Consider the following 23528-nt stretch of genomic DNA (forward strand, 5'->3'; position numbering starts at 1 on the left):
AAAAAGAATCATCATCTGAATAGGATTAAATATAGTTGAAGGATACCTTACTGCTATACCTTTATAATACAGTGAAACGAAAAAGGGAATGCAATACATATTTTTATATATTCGGAGTGTGCTTATCCGTCCGCAAGAACATATTCTTATAAAGTGTCTACCCGACCTTCAGTGCTACCATTATATATTTTCCAACATGTTAAAAAAAATGAAGGAGGAGTCTTCAACCGCAAATGGAATTGGATTAACTATATGTTTATTTTGGGGGAGTATTAGTATTATTCAATCAAACAGTGAATGATTGAGTAGTTGGATCAAGTTAGATATGGTGAAAAGTCCAAGCGTCCAACCACATCCCGATTTTAAAAAAAATAATTAAAGGCTTGAGGTATCTAGCCTATGTCAATTGGGCGAGTTGTTTGCTTTATCAAAGAGATTTTAAAAGATTATTGAACTTGCGGTCTTGTGGCATGACTCTCGGGTTTTGATCTGTAGGCCTCTTATCTGGGTCGAGTCTGGATATGGGCAGTGCAAGTCGAGACCTTGGAGAATTGTCTTAACTTATTTTCTCTTACTGAAATATAGTGGAATCCACATAAAGTCAACACGATTAAAGTCAACTTCTTCTCAAAGTCAAAACCTCAGGTTGGTCAAAAAATTTCTGTTCTTTATCTAAAGTTTGTTCCAATGAAAATGGATAAAATCAATCTTCCTTAAGTAACTTAAGTCAAACAATCTTTTTGGATCTGCGTAGTTTGCTTTATCTACCAGGATTCCACTATAAGTAATATAAATATAATAGATACACTTTGACCATATTTCTAGGTAGATGTTGCATCAAATTAAGCTCACTTTTAACAGGGGTAGGAATTAATATTCAGTCAACTATTGAAACTCATCACTATGTTATTTTCAATTATATCAACCCTAGAGTTTTCAATCAAACTTATCTTTCTAATTTACTATCTTAATGAACCATCCCAGGACCCGTGTTTACAGGATTTGTACTTGATAAGTCACGTGATGTCTGGGAGGAGATGTGTCAAGGTCAATGAAACTGCTGAGTTTATATTTTTTTGTGTTGTTCCCTTATTCACGAATCCTAACTACTCCATGCTGAGTTTATGACAGATACACGGTGAGTTGCTCGCTGGTCGTTCGCCTGGTGGGCGAGGGTCACTACAATCACTACAATCATGCTGGGTCTGATCACTCTATTTTACCGTCAAGAAGCAGAAGTAGAAGGTGATCAGATCATTTGGCACGTAAAATCTGAAGACAACTCTACAGTCAACGCAACGTGTAGCAATGCTGTCTTCTGGGACTGCCAATGATCAACATGTAACATAAAATAATAACATAAATCAGACACACATCCTCAATATTTTTTTGGGTTTTTATTTGTTTTTTTTTTCTTTAACTCGCCCAACCCTAACATCAACTATGTATCTCAATTCATATTTGACTGTAGCTCCTTTTACTCCATCGATATTTACCTTTTTTCTGTGGCAAAGTACACTCTAGCACGGTTTCTTCAAACTGCTCGAGACGTGCAAAACAGTTCAAGGAAACCATGTTCGGAAAACCGTGCTCGAGTGTAAAGATATGCAAAATTATTATTAAAACTACTATTACTGTTGTATATTTTGGGTGATACTTGTACTTTAATAAAATTATGCCAAACCTTATTTTAGAATTCAATGGCTAAGTATATATTTTTTTCAACTTTGAAAAGTACTAAAATATCTTGAGAGAGTGGACAGCACAGAAATAGAAGGCTGGAGTTGAATGGATTCAAAATTTTATGGCACTTGCAAAACATTTAGGCCATTTAAGAGCTATAATTGTACTGACTAGTAAAAAGGGAGAAAATAGAATAGCAAAAAATATCTACAGTATATGCTCTAAAACGACCTGGCATCACTAAACAATTCTAGTACTCATCTATGTTTAGAGCTGAGGTCGTTTTCACTTTTTTCTCTCACGCATTCTTTGTAATCATGTTTTATTTAATCATTAATTCTCAATAGATCAAATTGCAGTTTTGGATCCACTATATTTTTCTTTATTTGTATAAGTTTTATTCTTAGCGTGGCCTTGACAAGTCTCTATTACAAGCTGCGCTTGGAATAGTTGTTGTGTTGCGTACGATATTTCTGAATCGGTGTTGGAAAGAATAAAGTCTGATTATTATAAAGGCCACCTGGGCTTATCCATGTCCACTTCTTTCTATCGTGGTTTTTAAACCATTTATCGATAATGGTAAGATTTTCTAATCTGAATCTCCACCAGTCGACAAGTCTTTCCCCTCTTTTATTTTTGGTTCCTAGTCCATGGGGGCCAATGATATTTTGAACTCTCTTTTTTCCAACCTTAGCATTGAAATCACCAATTATTAAAAGAATTTCATTGGATTTACATTGCTTTAATGCCAGTTCCATATCTTGATAGAACGTCTCAATTGTGTTTTCGTCACTTTCTTATGTTGGGGCGCATATATTTGAATAATAATATTTACATTAAACGGGTTTCCTCTCAACTTTAGTAAAAATAACTCTTTCTGAGATTGCAACATGATATAAAATAGCATTTTGATGTTGATTTTTCTAAAACTAAAAGAATTCCAACTCCTTTCTCATGTTGTCCACCTGCATAATACACAATACACAATCATCTTCTTTTAACTACTCCTTCTCCTTTCAACTTTGTTTCTTTGATACCAAGGATGTTAATTTGGAACTGTTTCATTTCTGGAATAATGTTTTCAAGTTTACCGAAATGGTTTAAAGTAAGTATATTACACGTGGCCAATGTGATTGTTTCATTTCACACCAGTTTGAAACATTCAATGTGTTCGGGACAGCTGATGTCCTGGGAAAGTTTGTTAGTGACAGTGGTTTTGCGTTAAATTATTTCGTTTAATTTGACTGAGTTGCGTTTGATGTTTTCTTTGGGTTCTCTTTGTTTTTGCTTCTTTCTATTTAAATTATTTCAGTTAAATTTGACTGAGTTGCGTTTGATGTTTTCTTTGGGTTCTCTTTGTTTTTGCTTATAAATCAACCATTTTCCAAATAGATGAGATATTAAATGCGGAAGTTGTCTCTCATACCCCCCCCCCCAAAAAAAAAAGGGGGCTCTATGGAGTTCTCTTCGAAAAATGTATTGCCTATTAAATTGAGTTCAAATTCTATTCAATACTTGAATCATATATTTTGAGTGATCGACATATCATCACATTCATTGTATGTACATATATATATATATATATATATATATATATATATATATATATATATATACATACATATATATATATATATATATATATATATATATATATATATATATATATGTATACTTGCGATCAAAAGAAAGTATACACATTTAAAATCGTCGTTACTTTTTTATCTGTTGACGTAGGCTTATGATTTTCCACTGAGTTGTTTACCATTAGCCTTTCTGTGTACCGATAGTCGATGCTTTTGTTTTTGACCTGAAATTCGCTCACCACGTCGCGTACGTGCTAAAATAACCTATTAGCCCCTTACAGTGCACAGGAAGTGTGTAGATTAATCTTTTTGTCATCCGTGTCTTCTTGAACTATTTTCAAGGCAGGAAAACACAATACAAAATGCCATCCATTAATCTACGCTATGCCACGACTTAGTTTAGAACAACGTGCACGTGCCATTGGTCATCTTCAAGCTGGACAGTCTGTGACCAATGTGGTAAGAATGTTTAATATCACAAGGAGACCTGTATATTCCTTAGTGGATCGACTTGAAATAACACAAACGGTAAGGGACCGAAATCGAACTGGCAGGCCACGAGTAACAACACAAGATGAGGACCGTTTTATACGCATCTACGGAATTGTTTTAGGACGGCGACTGAAACTGCGCTAGAGTTCCCAGGTGCACGAATTAGTCTACACACTGTTCGTCGCAGACTTAGAGAGCATGACATTATCGCAAACGTCCGTTGATGGGACAACTTCTTAGACCACATCAGCGGTTGGTCGTCTTCAGTGGGCCCGTGCTCATCTGCGCTGGACAACGCATGCGTGGTCATTTATTCTCTTCTGGCTGGCCCATCTTCAGTGGGGCTCGTACTAATCTGCGCCGGACAACGCATGCGTAGTCATTTGTTCTCTTCTCCGATGAATCTTGCTTTGTGATTGGAAGAAATGACGGTAGATTATGCTGTGACCGAAGATTTTACGATTCTTGTGTCTTGGAATCCCCAAACAGAGGATATGGACAAGTCATGATGTGGGGTGGAATAAGCAGAGAGTATAGGACACCTCTAGTCCATGTAAATGTATCCCTCACCGGTGCAAGGTACATCCAGCACGTTTTACAACCCTATGTTATTCCATTTTTTCATGAACATCCTAAATTTTAACTTCAACACGACAATGCACCATCCCATCGAACTATTGTAATAAGGGATTTTATAGCAGCAAATAATGTGAACGTTATCAGCCTGTGGCCTGCAAGATCCCCCGATCTAAATCTGATGGAACATATGTGGAAGATAATCAGCCCCCAAATTCGTTCATTAGACCCGGAAAATGAACAACAACTGTTCCACGCTATAAAAACAGCTTGGGATAACATTCCTCAATACCAGCTGGCCAGATTGACCTATTCCATGCGTAGGAGATGCAATGCTGTGATTGGAGCGAACGGTAGGCATACTCGTTACTGATTGAATTAGATTCATCTTCACTTCAAATGAATTGAACACAAGTAATTTTATTAAAATATCATTGTTTGTCAAAATTATAGTGTATGTTTTGACTTGTTACTTCCCTTTTTGAAGATCATGTTTTAAAAAGTCTATATTGCATACAAGATCAATCATAAACGTTATAAATTCTAAAAAAATGAAAGATAAATGATAGTACTAGGATTACACATAGGTTTTTAATAAACCAAAACAATATTTCATACTAATTATGTAGATAAAACAAGTGTATACTTTCTTTTGATCACTAGTATATATATACACATACACACAGATATATATATAATTTAAATGATAACAAGGACAAAATCATGAATTTTGTTTAACATTTATTTTCCAAACAAAAGATAGAGATCAATAATGAGACAAACAAAAGCAAAAACTAACGGGAAAAAAAAGAACAAGGACAGAATCATGCGAATTAATCGTCTATCCCGAAGCTTGGTGGGCGTGTTCTGAAATTTAGAAGACAAAATTGAATGAGATCATCCAAACAATCACCAAGGGTACAGAAACAAACAAATACACATACTTACCCACCCCCACATGAACACACACACACACACACACACACTTGTTATATTTTTTTGGTTTATTAACAAAGACATATTAATACACATTTACGCTTGATAAATCATAATATATCTTGCCATACATGTTGACTTAGTATAAAATTGTAAAGAACTGACGTAATATTTCTAATTACATGAAAAGTTTGTATTTCACAAAAAGCTATCAATCCTAACCACCATGAATATCTAGATCTTATAAATATGTATATAATAATATAGGTCTATATAGCGTTGGGAACGCAGGCAACAACATCTGAAGAATGGGGCCCCAATAATGGTGAACAATCCACACCCCACCCCCTTCTCTCTCTCTCTCTCTCTCTCTCTCTCTCTCTCTCTCTCTCTCTCTCTCTCTCTCTCTCTCGCTCTCACTCTCACTCTCTCGTTCTCTCGTTCTCTCTCTCTCTCTCTCTCTCTCTCTCTCTCTCTCTCTCTCTCTCTCTCGTTCTCTCTCCTCGATGTCTGACAGCTGACGATTACCTGGCATTGGCATTATTTCACCTTATCTATAGCTGGTATACAATGAGGCTGTGATGGTTCGAGTATCGAAAATGGACATCGCTCCATTTTGATATATTTGGGGCCAAAATTGATACAAATTGACACCACATATCCCCTTTAAAAAAAGGCAAATTATATACATTTGGAACCCTTGTATTGTATTTGTATGTAGTCCTTTGGCATATGCTGCCAGTGTATATCCAGGTTTATATAGCGCGAAACGCACAATGGAATTGCTGACTATCATATGGAAAAGCTGAGAGTCTGTAGCTGAGAGCTTTCCACCAACCTCCAGATCTAAAAGACCCAGCTATCGGATCACAGCTTGGTGGATAGGGGGGAGGGGGTTGGTGGGAATAAGATAAAAATATCGCAATTCCACCCTGGATTAATATCAGTCTCTATGCGTGTTAAGCGAGTGCTCAATCAACTGAACTAACCGGATACCTTCTCTTGTCCGACTATGTGTTCTAGTGGTATGACACTCACCTTTGAATCGTGAGGTCTTAAGTTCGAGTCCCGCTTTGAGTGGTGCATTGTTGAGTCCTTATGTATAGAGTTAGTGCCTGGCCGTTAACAGTGTAAAATCGCCCTACAGTCATGTTTCGTCTTATACATCGAGTGTTGTTGTTGTCTAGGGACCCCTGGTAAAGCGCTTTGAGCATGTTTAGGGTAAATTGCTCTATAAAAATGCTCAAGTTTTTTTTAACGTACTGGTAAAACTAAACCAAAACTATTCAACATAAATTATTGTCATTTCTCATTTCTTTTCAGGTATATTTCTGTAAGATTCAATTATATATATAATTTAAGCCTCTCAAAATAGTTTATCCTATATACATATTTGCAATAATCACACGTTGAAAGCCAATAACAAAATATATTTGTTTAAAAACGGGAGAAAATTATTGACGGAGCTAAATTGTATTCTGAAAAATAATCCCAAATTTTATTCTCTAGGTCCTAATAAAGCAAAGTTTATGTTAACTCCTAACGGAGCACTTATTCAGGACCTACCATGACTATTCAAAAATATATTTAAGTTGTTTTTATTTCAGTAACATGTATTTATTGGGTAGGTGAGGTCATCGAAGAGAGTTTGTTGTTTGTGTTTGTTTTTAAAGGTTTTACAGCGCTTGCGACACATTTAGGTCATTTCAGCGCCAGTGAAAAGGAAGAAAATGGTTCTATAATTACAATTCAAGGGCCCGAGAAAAAGTAAGACACAGGGGAATTGGTGTAGTTTCGAAGAGCATACCATCAATGTACTTAGTTTGAGATCACCTAAAAGTCTCATCCAGACATGAGCACAAGATCCCAATAAGAGGAATACACCCAAATGCTTACATTATACATTCAAAACAACAAATATAATAATACATAACAGAGAGATGATTTACAAGGGGAAAATATAATCTCCCAAAACTACTTAACTATGCATTTGACTGTTTCCCGGGGCCAGAACAAAAACAAGCAATCTCATTTCAAGACAAAGACAGAAGGCAAATTGGAAAACAGCTAGAGAGGGATAGAAGACACAGTAAGTGCCTCCATGCCCACTATGAGAGACCAGGAACCCCGGAAGAGAGTTTCTTAATTATTGACTGGGGCTAAATTGCTTAAAGGACTAACATGACGTATTGGCGAACAGGGGAGTGTAGTCATCATGTTTACAAATACACAATCAAAAGACAGATTAAAATACTTACCGCAGAAATTGTTATAACAGCCATAACCTGCTGAATTGTCACAATCCTGAAAAGCAAAAAGTCGAAATTAAAAGGGACAATTTTGAAAAGTACTTGAAATTACAAAATCATCATTTTAATTATTATCGCTATCATAATCATGGAGGTAATAATAATAACGACAACAACAACAACAACAACAATAATAATAATAATAATAATAATAATAATAATAATAATAATAATAATAATAATAATAATAATAATAAAACTAATAATATTTTTAAAAAAAATATATAATAATAATAATAATAATAATAATAATAATAATAATAATAATATAATAATAATAATAATAATAATAATAATAATAATAATAATAATAATAATAATAATAATAATAATAATAACCTATTCTTTAAAGAAGAATCGGGTCCGACCAACATTAACCCGTACAGCCATTGTTAATTTTTTATCATCGATCACAGTTACTACTGGCAAATCTAAATTATATATGTATGTGTATGTCAGAAGGTCACAAAGAATGCGCCACTCTTTGTCGGCCTTTTGTATCTCTAAGACTGCATTGGAATTATTTCAATTTCATAACACATAAATCAAATTCTTATAGGGAACGAGATTAGCGGAAGAGTAGCGTCCCTTCATTGGACGTCACCGGCGGAGAAGTTATTTGTAAACAAACCAACTACAAGCCAAGCGCTCCGAATACAAAATTTATTATTCATATTTCTGCACAAAAATGCATATCATAATCAAAAGTTTAACAGAATCTCTTGATATAGTGGGCAGCATTTTAGGCCTCTAAAATGTTTAATTGGAAATGACAATTCATTAAATTGTATTTGCAAAAGGTCAGGATGTGTCTAATGATCAAAAGTGCTTTAGGACTAATAATATATTAAATAACTATGAATAGCTATGTTATATTTGCATTCGATTTGGGTTTGACTGACGGACCGGTAGATTTTCCTCCTTTTTCATCACTGGGGGACCTGTGCTTGTGTCAGGATGAAACGTTTAGATAATCTCAAAGTAAGTACACTGACTGATAGCGTGTTCTTCCTTCATCCCGAAAGAAATCGTCTATGTAGAACATTCACAAACCTATTTTGGTACAACTATTACAAAATTAGCAATATAAGTGACCAAACGCACTACCGTGCTCTTTAATGACTCAACCTAATCTTTTTTTCCAACTTGTTTTCTTTTGTTTGTTTCCAAGGGTTTTACAGGCTTGCAACACATTTACGTTATATCAGCGCCAATAAAAAGGAAGAAAATGGGATAGTAAAAAGTTCTAGAATTACAATTAAAGCGCCCAAGAAAAAGTAACACATAGGGGAACTGGGAATAAATAGGGATCAGATGTAGATTCCAAGAGCACACTATCAAAGTACTCAGTTTGAAATCACCTATAAGTCTCATCCGGACACATGCACAAAATCCAACAAAGAGGAATACACTCAAATGCTTATATTATATATTCAAAATAACAAATATAAAAATACAAAACAGAGAGAATATTTACAAGGAAAAAAATATCATCTCCCAAAACAATAACTATGCATTTGACTGTTTCCCTCCCAGCTAGGACTCCGGCCAGGGCCAGGACAAAACCAAGTACTCTCATTCCAAGACAAAGATAGAAAGCATGTTGGTATAAGGGATAGAAGACACAGTATGTAACTCCCCCCCCCCTTTGCCCACTATGGGAGGTCAGGAAACCGACCCAGTTTTTCCAACTTCTGATTCCGAATAAACAGGTCGATATTTGGTTTAAGAATTTCGCTGAAGTTTAGGTCTGGAGTCTTTGATACTTATTAGCTCAGTTTTTCTACCACCAAATATCACTCCCTACTCCATACTGATCCATATCCTCGATTTGTTACTTCAATTATGCTTTCGTCATTGAAACGTTCACCTCGAAGTCGATAGGACGAATCCGTTTCCACTAAAATCAACTTCTAAAAGCCATAGTCTGTAAACAAAACGCCGTCCCAAATATTCTGATCACAGTCCTAGCATACCCATGCCCATCCTAGTCGAGTAACTTTGTCCAAAGGGGTCAGCTTTCGACGAATTACGGGTTCGTGATTGTGATATTTGAAACCACGCTCGCTGAGTAATAACAGTTAGCGTAGCAACTGCTGCATAGCAACGCATAATATGTGAAATTAATATCTGAATTCTATATTTCGGGCGCGTATGTAAAATTTACAAAATGCAGTTTTGTTACCGAAAAGTTTAGCGGTCCGCATCTGCTCCTAATTTGTGTCAATGGAAGCATGCGATGCATCAATAGAAAGAAAAAATTGTCTACTATTTTAAGATGTATACCACATAACACTTTCTTTGCTCTTATATGAAATAATAGCAAATACAAACTGTCTAGTTTCTTTTGTAAATGCATGTGTGCGTGTATACACATATATACATGTATATATTTCGATATAGATATATTTACCCTCCGGTATGCGTTAAGAAATTTAAGTGATATGCAAAGAAAAAAAAAACAACAAAAAAAAACAAACAAAAAACAAAAACAAAAACCAAAAAAAACAAAAAAAACAACCAATATAAAAACTATTGTTCTTTTACCTATGATGGTTACTCTAGAATTATCAGTCTAATTAATTCAGAGAGAATTCAGAGAGAGTTTTTAAATTATAAATTAGTTTTCACGAAAAGCATCTTTTATAAATAGAAGTTAGTCTTAATGAATTGACAATATTACTATTAAATTTCTTTTCAAGCAGAGAATAATTTGAAAATGAGAGAAAGTACGAACAGGATATAATATAGACTTCATTATGTACTTACACTGTCTTTTGAGCATGTATCGCCAAGTGTTCCATCTCCAGCGAATGAAACAGTCACCACTGCCATTATAATAGCAATCTTTTTTGTGGATAGAAAAATACAATGGGAAATATACTGATATTAGGCAAGTGATGTAGTTAGTCACTCAGAGATTAAGTCCATATCTTGTCTTACTGTTTTTGTGTCACTGAACGGGAAAAATTAACTGTACAGAATAACCACGTATTACAAAGTATTACCTGCTGTCGAATGGTATAGATTTTAACCATTATGGGACCTTACTGTAGACTAAGGCGTGAGAATATCCTATAATATATCACTCTAAGCAAGCCGTGTTTGAACACACCCACACACTACCACCATTTAAACAATGATATTACAACTTTATGCTTTTGAGTCATAGTTTGATATAAGAAATGAAATATTAAAATATATTATACTATGATATAAAATGATATAAGATAATGCTAATGTCATGTAATGTGATATAATTTTGTGATAATGTCAGATCATATCCTACTGATTAAAAGTGTGTGAATTTTTAACATTTTATAGCTGTCTTGCTCAAGTTCTCAAAATATTTTTTACAATGACGGGAATACACGCGACAGTTTTCAACGCCTTGCGGCTTGTTCACAAGATTTGGTGTGATTTGTGATTTCCCTTTACTGGTAGAAACCAGAAAATTTAATTCCGACTAAATTGTCTCTTTCTAAAAGTATTTATTGTGTTGAAAACAACAAAGGGACAAAATCAATGACAAACGCATTTCCCCAATATATGAAAATGATACATAATTTCAAACAATTGGCAAAGTTTTATTGAAATAAAAAAACGAATAATGTATAAAATACGAATTTTAATTTGTAAGATTCAATTTGAAAATATCATAACGACACAAAAGAATGAATCATATTTTTGGTATTGATCTCATTTAACAAACCACGACATTCCTTGTACTATCTCAAAGATCAACGGGAGAAATATTTTAGAAAAATGTATTGTGTGTGGTACTTTTATAGTCTTGTATATGTATTGAAAACAGTGTCGTATATTAGCAGCAGCCATGATAGTTTCTTGTCTAATATTTGGATTTTTGTTTCTTTTTCAATCGCTTTTGGTCACCTCAGAAAATTTCTACCAAGAAACGGTGGTCCATGACCTTCTACTAAGACTATGACATTGGATAGGATTATTGTCATTGTGTATGACATAGACATGAAATACAAGCATTTTTACTGCTTCTCTCGTGTACGATTTTTTGCTTCGTTGATGATGGTCACAATGCTTAACTTTTGAATTATTTATCATATGTATTTTAATTACTACAGTTGCGATTCCCATTTATCAAGTTGAAAGAAATGGTTTCACAATCAATTTTTCCACACTGAAAACTTTCTGCTCTTGTTTAGGGCGGCAAATTTCGCCATTACCCAAAACGCCAATTTTACAATACTGGAATTTTGCTTTTGAAAACTTGCAGTCCTTTCCATTCTGGTACATCCCACATCGCACACAGCAAGAACACTTTGGATTGGCAGATGTAGTAGACTTTGATGTGTTCATGAGAATGTGGTGGATTGATGACTGCGCATGCGTTGACTCTCTATTCATCAAATCATTCGCTCCTTCTCTAGACATCACCATTGCTTTGGCGATGTTAACTGCTTAGTGAAAGGTTAAGGATATTTCTGCTAGGCACTCACATATTGTTTCGTCGAGGCTTCCCTCGAGCTCACAATCCTCGCTGAGATGTCTTGGTACTAGTATGTAATGATTAAAAGTTGCATCACTTCGCCTGAAATGGATTTCAAACTTTGACCCCGCCAAATATTTTTGTGTTACTACTGTTGAGTTTTTAAAATATCCAGATTTGTTTGATTTCCCAGTAATTAGGGATGAATCAGGAAAATAACGCAACGGTTTACATAGATTTGGACCAAGTACTGCTTTCATTACTATAAAGATTACCTTTTTCATTTAATTTTGAATATTTTTGCTAACTGGTAAAACTCTAACCTTTCAAAATACTCCATGAAATTTCGTGCATTCGGATCAATTTATTTTGATAAATCCAAAATTTGAAGCCATATTTCAGCTGTGACAATAACTTAAAACAGGTTAGGGACAATCAGTCACTAATTCACCAATTGAATGTTAGAAATCATATAAGAAAGTGAAAGGTAAGAATGAAGTTGTTTTTTTAAACATGTATTCTCATTGAGACAGAGACCACCACTGCCACCATATCATCACAACCATTCACTAAGCGTGAAAAACATTTCTATTGTCTGAATGGAGTAACACCTGACCTGGCTTCTTCGGTTTCATCCTGCAAAATGCAAATATTTGAAGATAGGAAGGAAAAAGGATACTGAGCCCTACCACTACAAATTAGGACTATCAACTCTTGACCAAATTCACTCAGAACAGGGCATTGGGGTTAACATAGATAATGAGTTGAAATTTGAGGAACATATTGGATAGAAGTAGAAGGTAAAAAAGGCCAACCACATGTTTGCAGTTATAAGAAGATCATTTCAATACTTGGATGAGAAGAATTTTCCTTCACTAAATAAATCACTTGTGAGATCTCATCTGGACTTTGTGAGCCCCATGGTCACCATTGAGTACAAAATTGATAGAGTAAATCGAAGGAGTGCAGAAAAGATCAACAAACAACTACCTGGGATGAAGAACTAAGTTATTCGGAGAGATTGAAGAAGTTGAAACTACCAACACTAATTACAGGAGAGCCGAGGAAGACATGACAGAAACTTACAAAATACTAATGGGAATATAAGACAAAGAAACAGGTGGATTTAATAAGTATAAAGATGTCAAGTGATGTTGTTCCAAAAACAGTAACTGGAAATAGGGGTCACCCACTAAAAATTTGCCATCAGCATTCTAAAACATCACCGAGAAAAAATTCATTTGCCTTAAAGTAAGAGTTGCCAACATATGGAAAAGTTTACCAACATCTGTTGTAACTGCGAATTCCGTAAAATACGTTTAAAATCCGTCTTGATAAGTTCTGGTCAGACCAAGAAATGTTATATTATGGTAACTTCAAAGCCAAAATTAAATAAACTGGAAGAGGCGCAGAAATGCAGCTAAAGATGATTGCGTCCAGTGAATAGGAGCTTTATCGGAAACAACTATAAGTATACAGTGGGTAGTTTTTTTTTCTAAACGAATCAAAATGAAAAGGCTGAAATTATTTCGGTACGATACAGTCAGATGCTTAAACTGTAATTGGATTGTACGATGATATATAGGAAACCTCATCAGTTTTAAGTTATTTGCTTTATTGGGGAGTACCATTAAAGTTTCTTAAATAGAGCTAGATCTAGTTATGAAATATAATTCTTTTATACCCGATCACGTTATTAATATAGGCGTCTAAGTCTAATTTGTTCTAAACATATAACATACTTTTCAGATTGTGTTTCAACCAAGGAATTTACGTTTAATTCTATGGTTTCAACTCGGATTGCGGTGGTAATGCAGAAATCTGAATTGAACTATCCTGAAAAATAGATTGAGAATTAAAGTTGCTACTCACCGGAAAAAGGTATACTTTCATCTTGTTTATTGAAAATTTCCAGAATGAATTTTACACCTGAAAACATGGGTTTATATAGGTAATACAGAGGACTATCTACTCCGCCTTCCTGTTGTTTGAAAGAAGACGTATCGCAACAACCTATCAATCAAGCCTATCTCTCACTCAAGCAGGACTTCGGGCTCACGCACATGGTTGCCAGCTATTTTTGTGCAATGTCGCAAAGTTATAAGCTGAAAGTCAAAATTTAGAAAAAAGCCGCAAACTTCGATATATATATTCCTTCCCCCCTCCCCTATTCCCTATGGTATGAATATAACTTTTTTATAGTGTAAGAGAGTTAGCTTATAGCAAGTGGGTTTAATGAGTTCACAGTGCTTGTATATCAGTTAAACTTGGTCATTATATTGAGTAGTCTAGGACAGTTTTACGTTCCAAAGTTAAAGGATTGGTCATTATATTGAGTACTAGAAAATTACTTTCTTTGATCGGTGTTACTTGGTTATTGGGGATAATAGCATCAAATTATAGTTGGAATTTATTATTTGGGCGTACAGATTATTTGGGCGTACTGAACTAACGTTTACCAAAAGTAATATTATATCATAAAAGGCGGGGTTTAACACCAATATGTAGGAATTGACGTTTCAGGTTTGATTATGATTTGGTCTTACTCTTAGGGGTTGGATTATAGACTGACAGGGAACTGTCAAAACTGCAAGGGGGCGTGGAACCAATGGAATTGTGGGTAAAATTTTGATAGGGATAAAAGAGGATGTTTCGAGGAAAACGGTAGGATTCAACTTGACCATGAGCTGCACACTTTAAACCTTTTGTGCTCACCATCATTTATTTGCTTTTACGGACTTAGAAATATTCCATGTATATTGAAAATGGTTACTTAGGCAAAATTGACTTTACATGTGGACTGATTTTACGGATTTGGAATTTATGAAACTGATTGAATTATGACAATGCTATTTGATTTGGATTTGGAATTTATCATGATTTGGATTTTGAATTTATCACAAACAAATAAACTGTAAGAAATGAAACTTGGAATCTGGACTTTTATTTGAATGTTTTGATGTTGTGCATTCAATTATCATCACCGGCCCTTGAACTCTTTCGTCATTATTAATATCTACAACACAACGCAAAGGATAATACTACCATCTATCAAAAACACCACTATACGATCATAAGCCATTACATATGTGTGCGACTACCCCACATTATGTATCTTATTTGGTGTCGTGACTCAGGATTCTTATATATCTTTTTTTGGACCCATGGTACCAGGATGTAAAGATGTTATTATTCCGAACCATGGATACACAAGAAATGTGTATTGTTGCGGTGTTAATATCTATTGAAGTTTTTGTGAGACTCGAATTTTGAAGTGAAAATTGTGAACAGATAGGAAAATAGTTTTATTTGGGAAAGAAAATGAATATCAATTTTGAAGGTGAAGTAGTGGAATTATTTTGTATTGAAATATGAAAAAAAAATATTGAAATTATAGATGATTCCTAAAATTCTGACAAAAGACGATATTTTAAAAAATAAACGACATAATATTGAAAATAAAAACCATAGATAAAAAAGGAAAATTAAAAAATATAAGGCAATATATTATATTTAGAAACTAAAAACAATATATTACAGAACGGCAAAATAATAATAATAATAATAATAATAACAATAATAATAATAATAATAATAATAATAATAATAATAATAATAATAATAATAATAATAATAATAATAATAATAATAATAATAATAATAATAACATCCCATTGATGCTAAACGTATTTTATTTAATTAAAAAAAAAGAGGAGAGGGAGAGATGAAGAAAAATTGCAGAATTTAAATGAATATTTTAGTGCGTTTTATTTTTCAAAATAAATGAAAATGCGTTTACTTATAATCGGGCGTTTCGGAACAAATCTTCGAATATTAATTTGTACCGTTAATGGCAATGTTTTGTTAATATCAGTAACAAAGATGTGTCGATTTTTATTTCAATTTTTGTATGTTACTGTTGGAATTACATGACAGTTGGTCCATTATTTAATGTTGTTACGTTTTATTTTCTGTCAAAATGACTCAAGAAGATGATGGCAATAAAAACACGTACATTATAAGTTTTGATAATTGAAAAATGTCTTATGGTATTTATTGTTATATTACAACATCATTGGTTATATTTTTCTCCCGTCAATAGGGATGAATTGGTAGGTTGATATTGACTCTTTGAGATTCATGGGTTCATGACAAAGAGCACAGTTTTATATCTGTTTGTTTTCTTGGTAATGAATGTGTGGTTAACGCAGCCAAATAATCGACAACAGAGCTTATTTAGTTGTGTAATGAGACATGGCGTTATAATAGATTACATAAGACATTTGGATTTTATCACTGGAAATTAAGTTGAAATGATTTATGCGGAATTTGAGTCAATCGTTGTTTTGTTTAGTTTTGTTTTGAAACGCGTTTCATCGTGATTTTTAAAGGAGACATATTCTCATAATAACGGAATAACGGACTTTTGGTTTAAAGTCGGAGAACAAATAAAATGACGGAGTATTAATTATTATGAAAGACTAATGTCTTGTAATGGGAGTTAAAATGTTATTACGGAAGAATAACAAAATATTGAAAATGCATTACCATGTCATGTGAGCTGATAATATTTGTGACACAAGTGGTTAACTTGTTAAGAATCAGCGAATTATAAGTAACCCATATGGTAAAATGCTGTATATGCATATTGGGTAAATAAGCGCAGTGATGTAAGACGCGGTGATTAAAGTGCACATGATTTAAATTACGAGACGCAGGAATGAGGCGTTCGGAATATTTTATTTTGCTTTTGATTAAAGCGCATGGTTTAACATTATGAAATGATGCAGAAGGCGGAGAATTTTTATAAATACGAGGCGCTTGGTTAAAGCGCACACATTTATCAATGCTATATTAAGAGGCGCGAGATTACATCGCAATGAGTTATATGAATATTTTTATAAGCCGAGGGCAAAGGCGCGAGACATTGAATTTTTATTGAGCAGAGTGTATATTGTTTCTGCGAATATTTTGATTATCATCTTTTTCTCCTATCAATTTGCTGTTGTAATTGTAATCAATATTTACTGCGTGGTTTGAATTTAACATTTATATCATAAAATTTGTAACTGAGTTGAAGAAGAAGTTACGTTCAATTGTCAAATCTTAAGTGTGTAATCATTCAGCAATAAATTGAAATGGTAGGAAGTGCTACGATAACACCAATAATAATGATAAAATAAACAAAATCATATTTCATTAAACTAGGGATTTTCTAAGGGGAATAATTCGAGTTAATCAAAGGCAGAAGTAGTGTTTACACTAAAACATTATACATACAGTCATCACGAAAGAGGACACCTGAAAACATCAGCCATAACGGGAACGCTGATGGCAACGACAGAGCCAACTCAAACACAGCCACAACAGAGGTCGGGAAATGTCCTAATCCCTTTGGTCTATCCACGAATACATTGAAATGGAGTAACAATCTCGACAACCACTACGTCATTGATACGTCCAGAATCAACACAATCTACAGACTACAAACTACACAGCAACCTCAATTACATCGTACCTTTCAACTTATACAAACTTGACAGAATTCATAAAATAATATCTGTATCAACACAGATTTCTTCCATGAACCTTTTTATATTTACATTCTTTATTGAACAATTGGATTACTTGTATTTACTTCTACAACAACAATACCCAACGATGTACGATGTCAATAATTACATAAACGTTCAAGATACGATTGTTTTTACAAAATGATGTCCAATTGTGAACAATACTACTTCCATCATATTCAGTGGTGAGCGTATTCAAATTTAAACTTATGTCAATATACAAGTGTGCAGCACCCATATCTACAACTTATAAACATTGAATATTATAATAACGCCTGTCTTAGTATCATTGTAAAAGATAAAGGCTATATATGTATATAAGACAATGCAGGAAAAAGTATCGCAAAACGCCACATGAGCGATTTCCTTGGATTCATTATCGTATGATATTCAACAACCTGCGTTCAAATAACGAAAATATTGTTGACCTTATTCGACCCTACTACATACACTACTAGACTACGTTATTGTTACATCATCTACCTGGTGTTTGGACTCACGTCACCCACCGGTACTCTACAGATTACATCATCTACCTGGTGTGTACTCACATGCCACCTCATCAAAACTCGATCAACAAACACAGACAATTACAACACACGACCTCTGTCGACTACTACACACGAACTCTTTGTCAACACATGGCTGAGTTCACAACTTTCTTTTGACTTGCTGGATAAGTCAAACTTCATTTAAATTCAAGATCTCGCACACAGTTAATCTTGAATTTTTACAATTTCATCTACAATGAGACTCAACGTATACACAAGACAACCACAAATATCTACGAGGAAAATCGACCCAGATGCCGGAGATGAATGGATTACAGCGACGTCACAAGACCGAGAAATCAACGTTTTAATGTAACCATTTTCAGCGGTTGCATAATATAAGGCTAGATTCTATTCTTCCTTCCAACAGGTTAAGCATACGTTTGCTACCTGTAGAGTCTTTTTTCGTCCCAATTCAAAAGACTCGAACAAATACAACACACTAATTGCAAAAGTTGGTCACTTTAGTAACAGCCCACAATCACATACTGTGTTAGATTTTACTTATTTAGTTATTTACACTGTACTAAATATGAATAAGTCGGACAGACTAATGACTGATTATTTACTAAACACTAAATATGTGATGTGAACAAGTCGGACAGACTAATGTCTGATTATTTATTAAACACTAAATATTTGAATGTGAAGACATTATGGTGATAATTCGAAGACATTTACAGAGGAAAAAGTTTTTAATTAATTAACAATAATTAAATTGAATTTATGACACTTGGGCTATTCAGTGACCACAACACACACAACAATGCAACACGTAGACTAGATACAACCACCTCAACTCTTATAGTTGATATATTTTTTTCATTACATGAAAACTCATTCTTAATGGAGACAATGACTTAATTAACAATTACTGACAATTTTTACAGGATGACCATTCTCAAAACGAACGGATTACTGAGAAATGTGACCTCTGATGGATGACCACAAAGAACAATTTGATATCAATGTAGTTGTAAACTACACCCTGATGACTTAAAAAGCTTAAAAAATTGAAACATCAACAATGAACAATGAATGATAATAACTTCAACTTGAATTTTAAAATGATGATAATGCTATTATTTTGCTTTATTTTTTTAATATTTTTTTTTATTACTAATTGAAATGTAATCCTTCGTATATGGATTTAGATGTCTATAATACATTATTTGTACCACATATTATAAGTAGGAATTAATGTAATAATGTTGTTTAAATGGAATCATACAATATAAGGGAATATACAAGGTACTGGTTTTGATATGTCAGTAAATGAGTAGACATACATGGAAGCTGAGATTATCACCCATGTCGTGAAGAGTTGAATTTGAGATTGAATAAGACAACGTGAGTATATCACAAATGGAATTTGAACCATCCTTTTTCACGCAATACTATTTATGTGTGATGGGATATGACGAGAATTAAACACTTTTATTGCTATGAAGATGGAATTTAAGGTGAAAAGATATTTTTTCTTTGAACTTTTAATTACTTGATATCTTACTGTCGATGTTGTAATGCCTTAAAAAGTATAATCGATAAATATATAAATGTTTAATCAACTTTCGTGTTGGTAAATTTAAATTTTAATCACTTTTAAATGATAGATACCTTACTGTTGATGTTGTAATTTGAAAGAAAAAAAATATATAATCGATATATATATATCTATTTAGATGTTGTAATCAAATTTGATGTTTGTGAATTTATCAATGTTGTAATACTATAAAACCTATAATTGATATATATGAATGTTGTAATCAACTTTGGTGTTTTTGAATTTAAAGTTTAAAGTTTTTAAATATTTAACTGGTATAAGTATTATCATTTTAACATTTATTTATTACATTTTAGTTGGACATTACATATATATTTAATCTCTCACTGTAATTTTTTTGAATTGAAATTGTTTTAAAGTCAATTTAAATTCTAAGAAAGGGGCGTATGTAAGAGAGTTAGCTTATAGCAAGTGGGTTTAATGAGTTCACAGTGCTTGTATATCAGTTAAACTTGGTCATTATATTGAGTAGTCTAGGACAGTTTTACGTTCCAAAGTTAAAGGATTGGTCATTATATTGAGTACTAGAAAATTACTTTCTTTGATCGGTGTTACTTGGTTATTGGGGATAATAGCATCAAATTATAGTTGGAATTTATTATTTGGGCGTACAGATTATTTGGGCGTACTGAACTAACGTTTACCAAAAGTAATATTATATCATAAAAGGCGGGGTTTAACACCAATATGTAGGAATTGACGTTTCAGGTTTGATTATGATTTGGTCTTACTCTTAGGGGTTGGATTATAGACTGACAGGGAACTGTCAAAACTGCAAGGGGGCGTGGAACCAATGGAATTGTGGGTAAAATTTTGATAGGGATAAAAGAGGATGTTTCGAGGAAAACGGTAGGATTCAACTTGACCATGAGCTGCACACTTTAAACCTTTTGTGCTCACCATCATTTATTTGCTTTTACGGACTTAGAAATATTCCATGTATATTGAAAATGGTTACTTAGGCAAAATTGACTTTACATGTGGACTGATTTTACGGATTTGGAATTTATGAAACTGATTGAATTATGACAATGCTATTTGATTTGGATTTGGAATTTATCATGATTTGGATTTTGAATTTATCACAAACAAATAAACTGTAAGAAATGAAACTTGGAATCTGGACTTTTATTTGAATGTTTTGATGTTGTGCATTCAATTATCATCACCGGCCCTTGAACTCTTTCGTCATTATTAATATCTACAACACAACGCAAAGGATAATACTACCATCTATCAAAAACACCACTATACGATCATAAGCCATTACATATGTGTGCGACTACCCCACAATAGCTAGATATTATTGTTCATTCTCTGGCTCTATCACATCGTCTCAGGTACATTTTGGCCCTTTTATTGTCAAGTTTTTATTTGAATCAAATGATTTTATAATTGTTATTTTAACATTGTTCTTAATATTTTAGTTATAATATTTGCAGATCATAATAAAAAGTAGTCCAAAAACTCGAAAGTCGCAAATTTATATTTGTTGCCTTGGTTGGCGCAAACAGTATGAAAAAAGTAGCCCAATTCTCGACTTGTCGTCCAATCTGGCAACTCTGCCTACGCATCCTCCGAATCACATACTCGGCTGACGGCGGCCCACAGACCAATTTGCGTCACTGCCCAACACACACTACTGCCAACCCGCCACCCACCCGCAAAGTCTGACTCGTGGCAAACCGAGTAAAACCCTAGAAAGAGGAGAGCTAGGCTAGGGTAAAACTAAAACATGTGTTCTATTTATAAAAAAAACATCTCTAAACAAATCATTATTTAATTATTGAACACTTAAAACCAATTTCTAGTTCTAGAAAATAATAATATATATATACGTAAAAAGGTAAATTAATGTACGTAGAACGGGTGCACATCATGAGGCATGAAAATATGTATTACACTACAAGGTTGGAGAGATAGAGAGATAAAAATAGAGAGAGAGAGAGAGAGAGAGAGAGAGAGAGAGAGAGAGAGAGAGAGAGAGAGAGAGAGGGGGCATATTTTAAGAAGGGAGAGATTAAAAAAAAAATATATATCACATTAATCAAGCACGATACACCATGACATGTGAAATAATCTACAAGGGAAGGAGGGAGAGAGGAAGAGATAGAGGACGGGAGCTAGATAGATAAAGAGAGAGATGAAAATATAGAGGAAGAAGAGAGAGCGAGAGAGAGAGAGGGGGAAAGAGAGAGAGAGAGAGAGAGAGAGAGAGAGAGAGAGAGAGAGAGAGAGAGAGAGAGAGAGTGAAATGGAAATTTAAGATGTTGGGGGGGGAGGGGAGGGAATTGTATTTTTAATTGTAATAAATATTTCTTGTCCAAAAAATTTAGTGGTTTAACTCTCTCCTTACCAGCCAATTTCAGGATTTTCCCCAAAACTTCACTCCCAACTAACACTAAAATATATTTTTTATCACTCAAACACAATAGCAGTAAGTTCTTGCGATAGATAATTTCTTGAGCAAAACATGCTATACAACACACTGTTCATTTTCTTTAAATTTTATGATGGACAAGAGAAATTATTTGGATAAGAAAAATGTTGGCTGGATTGTAACGAATGTGACGATTTTCCTATTGTTTTGCCCTAACCAACAAAAGGACAGTATCTGGGCTGACCCAGATCCAACCAGTTTTGCGCAATCGACACATTTCGTTTTTTCATTCATAACTCTTTAATTCTATTACATAGTGGAAGGCATCTAACATTAAATAATAGCTAATGATAAATTGCGTTTTTCTGTTAGTCGGCGATTTCATTGACGTAATATGTTGCGTATTATTTTGAGATACTGTTCTTTCTTGCTTAATATCATAGAGAATACAGGACTAGAGGCGACAACAGGTAGGAAAACGTCATCAAAAGTGGCTAGTGAGAGGTCGAGCGCCGCCATTTTCTTTTATATGAAACCAGGGACGCTGTGCGATTTAATCTCTATATGAATGTCTTTGACTGAGCTCGATTAACCTTGATTTGTGGACGGAAAATAGCAAAAAAGGCCAGGTTTATGATGATAGACCAAATTAGACATATTAAACTACACTTTTACTTGTACATTTAGACTGGGCTCCAATGATCGGGTTTATATTGATAACTTTAAAAAAAACGAAGTGGTTATTTGTACTACCACTACAAATAACGAAAACTACCGCTTTTCACTATTTGTACTCCCAGAACTCTGATGTGTTTAAAGTTGCAAACCACCGCTCCTTTACCTATTTGTAGCTACCTACTCCCAGCACTCTTATGCGTTTAAAGTTGCATTTGTTAGCTTTCAAGGACCAGCCGACCAGCCTCCACTTTTCGCGGTCTTTCTTTGAGAAGTGTGAAGCAAAAAAAAATGGCCCTCTCGGTAAACGAGACATTCTCATCTTTTCTCCAATTTGAAAACATTCGAAAATGAGAATAATGTACTTTTTATTAAAAAGTCAACAAAGAAGGTAAGTAAACTAGATACGACAATTTTTTTTCCTTAATTAAGTGGCAACTCATTTCTCGTCATTCTCACTCTAACTCTATCAACTAAGAAGAGTACACCACCTCAAACATTTGTCAGTTCATATCTTTGCTTTTATGAGGTCTATTTTCATTTTGAAAAGTTCAAAGTGAACAACTAAATGACGCCGATTCAGTGGTGTATTTGGTTTATCTTCATGTGAATAAATATTTTATTATTGACTTTTCCAAAATTCAAATAGGTCATTCATTTGTATGATTTTATGTCGTGATCTATTTTTCCTTGATTTCAGCTGTCTCAGCTCTAAACTATACTTTTCTTTCTCAATAA

The 23528-nt window shown here is 33.8% G+C and overlaps 1 protein-coding gene and 1 long non-coding RNA gene across 2 annotated transcripts in view; one reads left to right on the forward strand and one right to left on the reverse strand.

Moving 5' to 3' along the window:
- Positions 1–23528, forward strand: part of LOC144965539 (peptidyl-prolyl cis-trans isomerase FKBP8-like) — a 184352-nt gene that overhangs the window by 149818 nt on the left and 11006 nt on the right. The gene's annotated exons all lie outside the window — the stretch shown is intronic.
- LOC144963727 (uncharacterized) lies at positions 5062–14072 on the reverse strand. Its single transcript, XR_013643677.1, has 4 exons — positions 13920–14072; positions 10352–10429; positions 7532–7577; positions 5062–5204 (listed from the first exon to the last, which is right to left on the reverse strand). It is a non-coding gene; the product is annotated as an uncharacterized LOC144963727 (long non-coding RNA).

This window comes from Berghia stephanieae, chromosome 2 (assembly GCF_034508935.2).
Source record: "Berghia stephanieae isolate SIO BIC M18660-M18661 chromosome 2, UCSD_Bste_1.3, whole genome shotgun sequence".
In the NCBI taxonomy this organism is placed as follows: domain Eukaryota; kingdom Metazoa; phylum Mollusca; class Gastropoda; order Nudibranchia; family Aeolidiidae; genus Berghia; species Berghia stephanieae.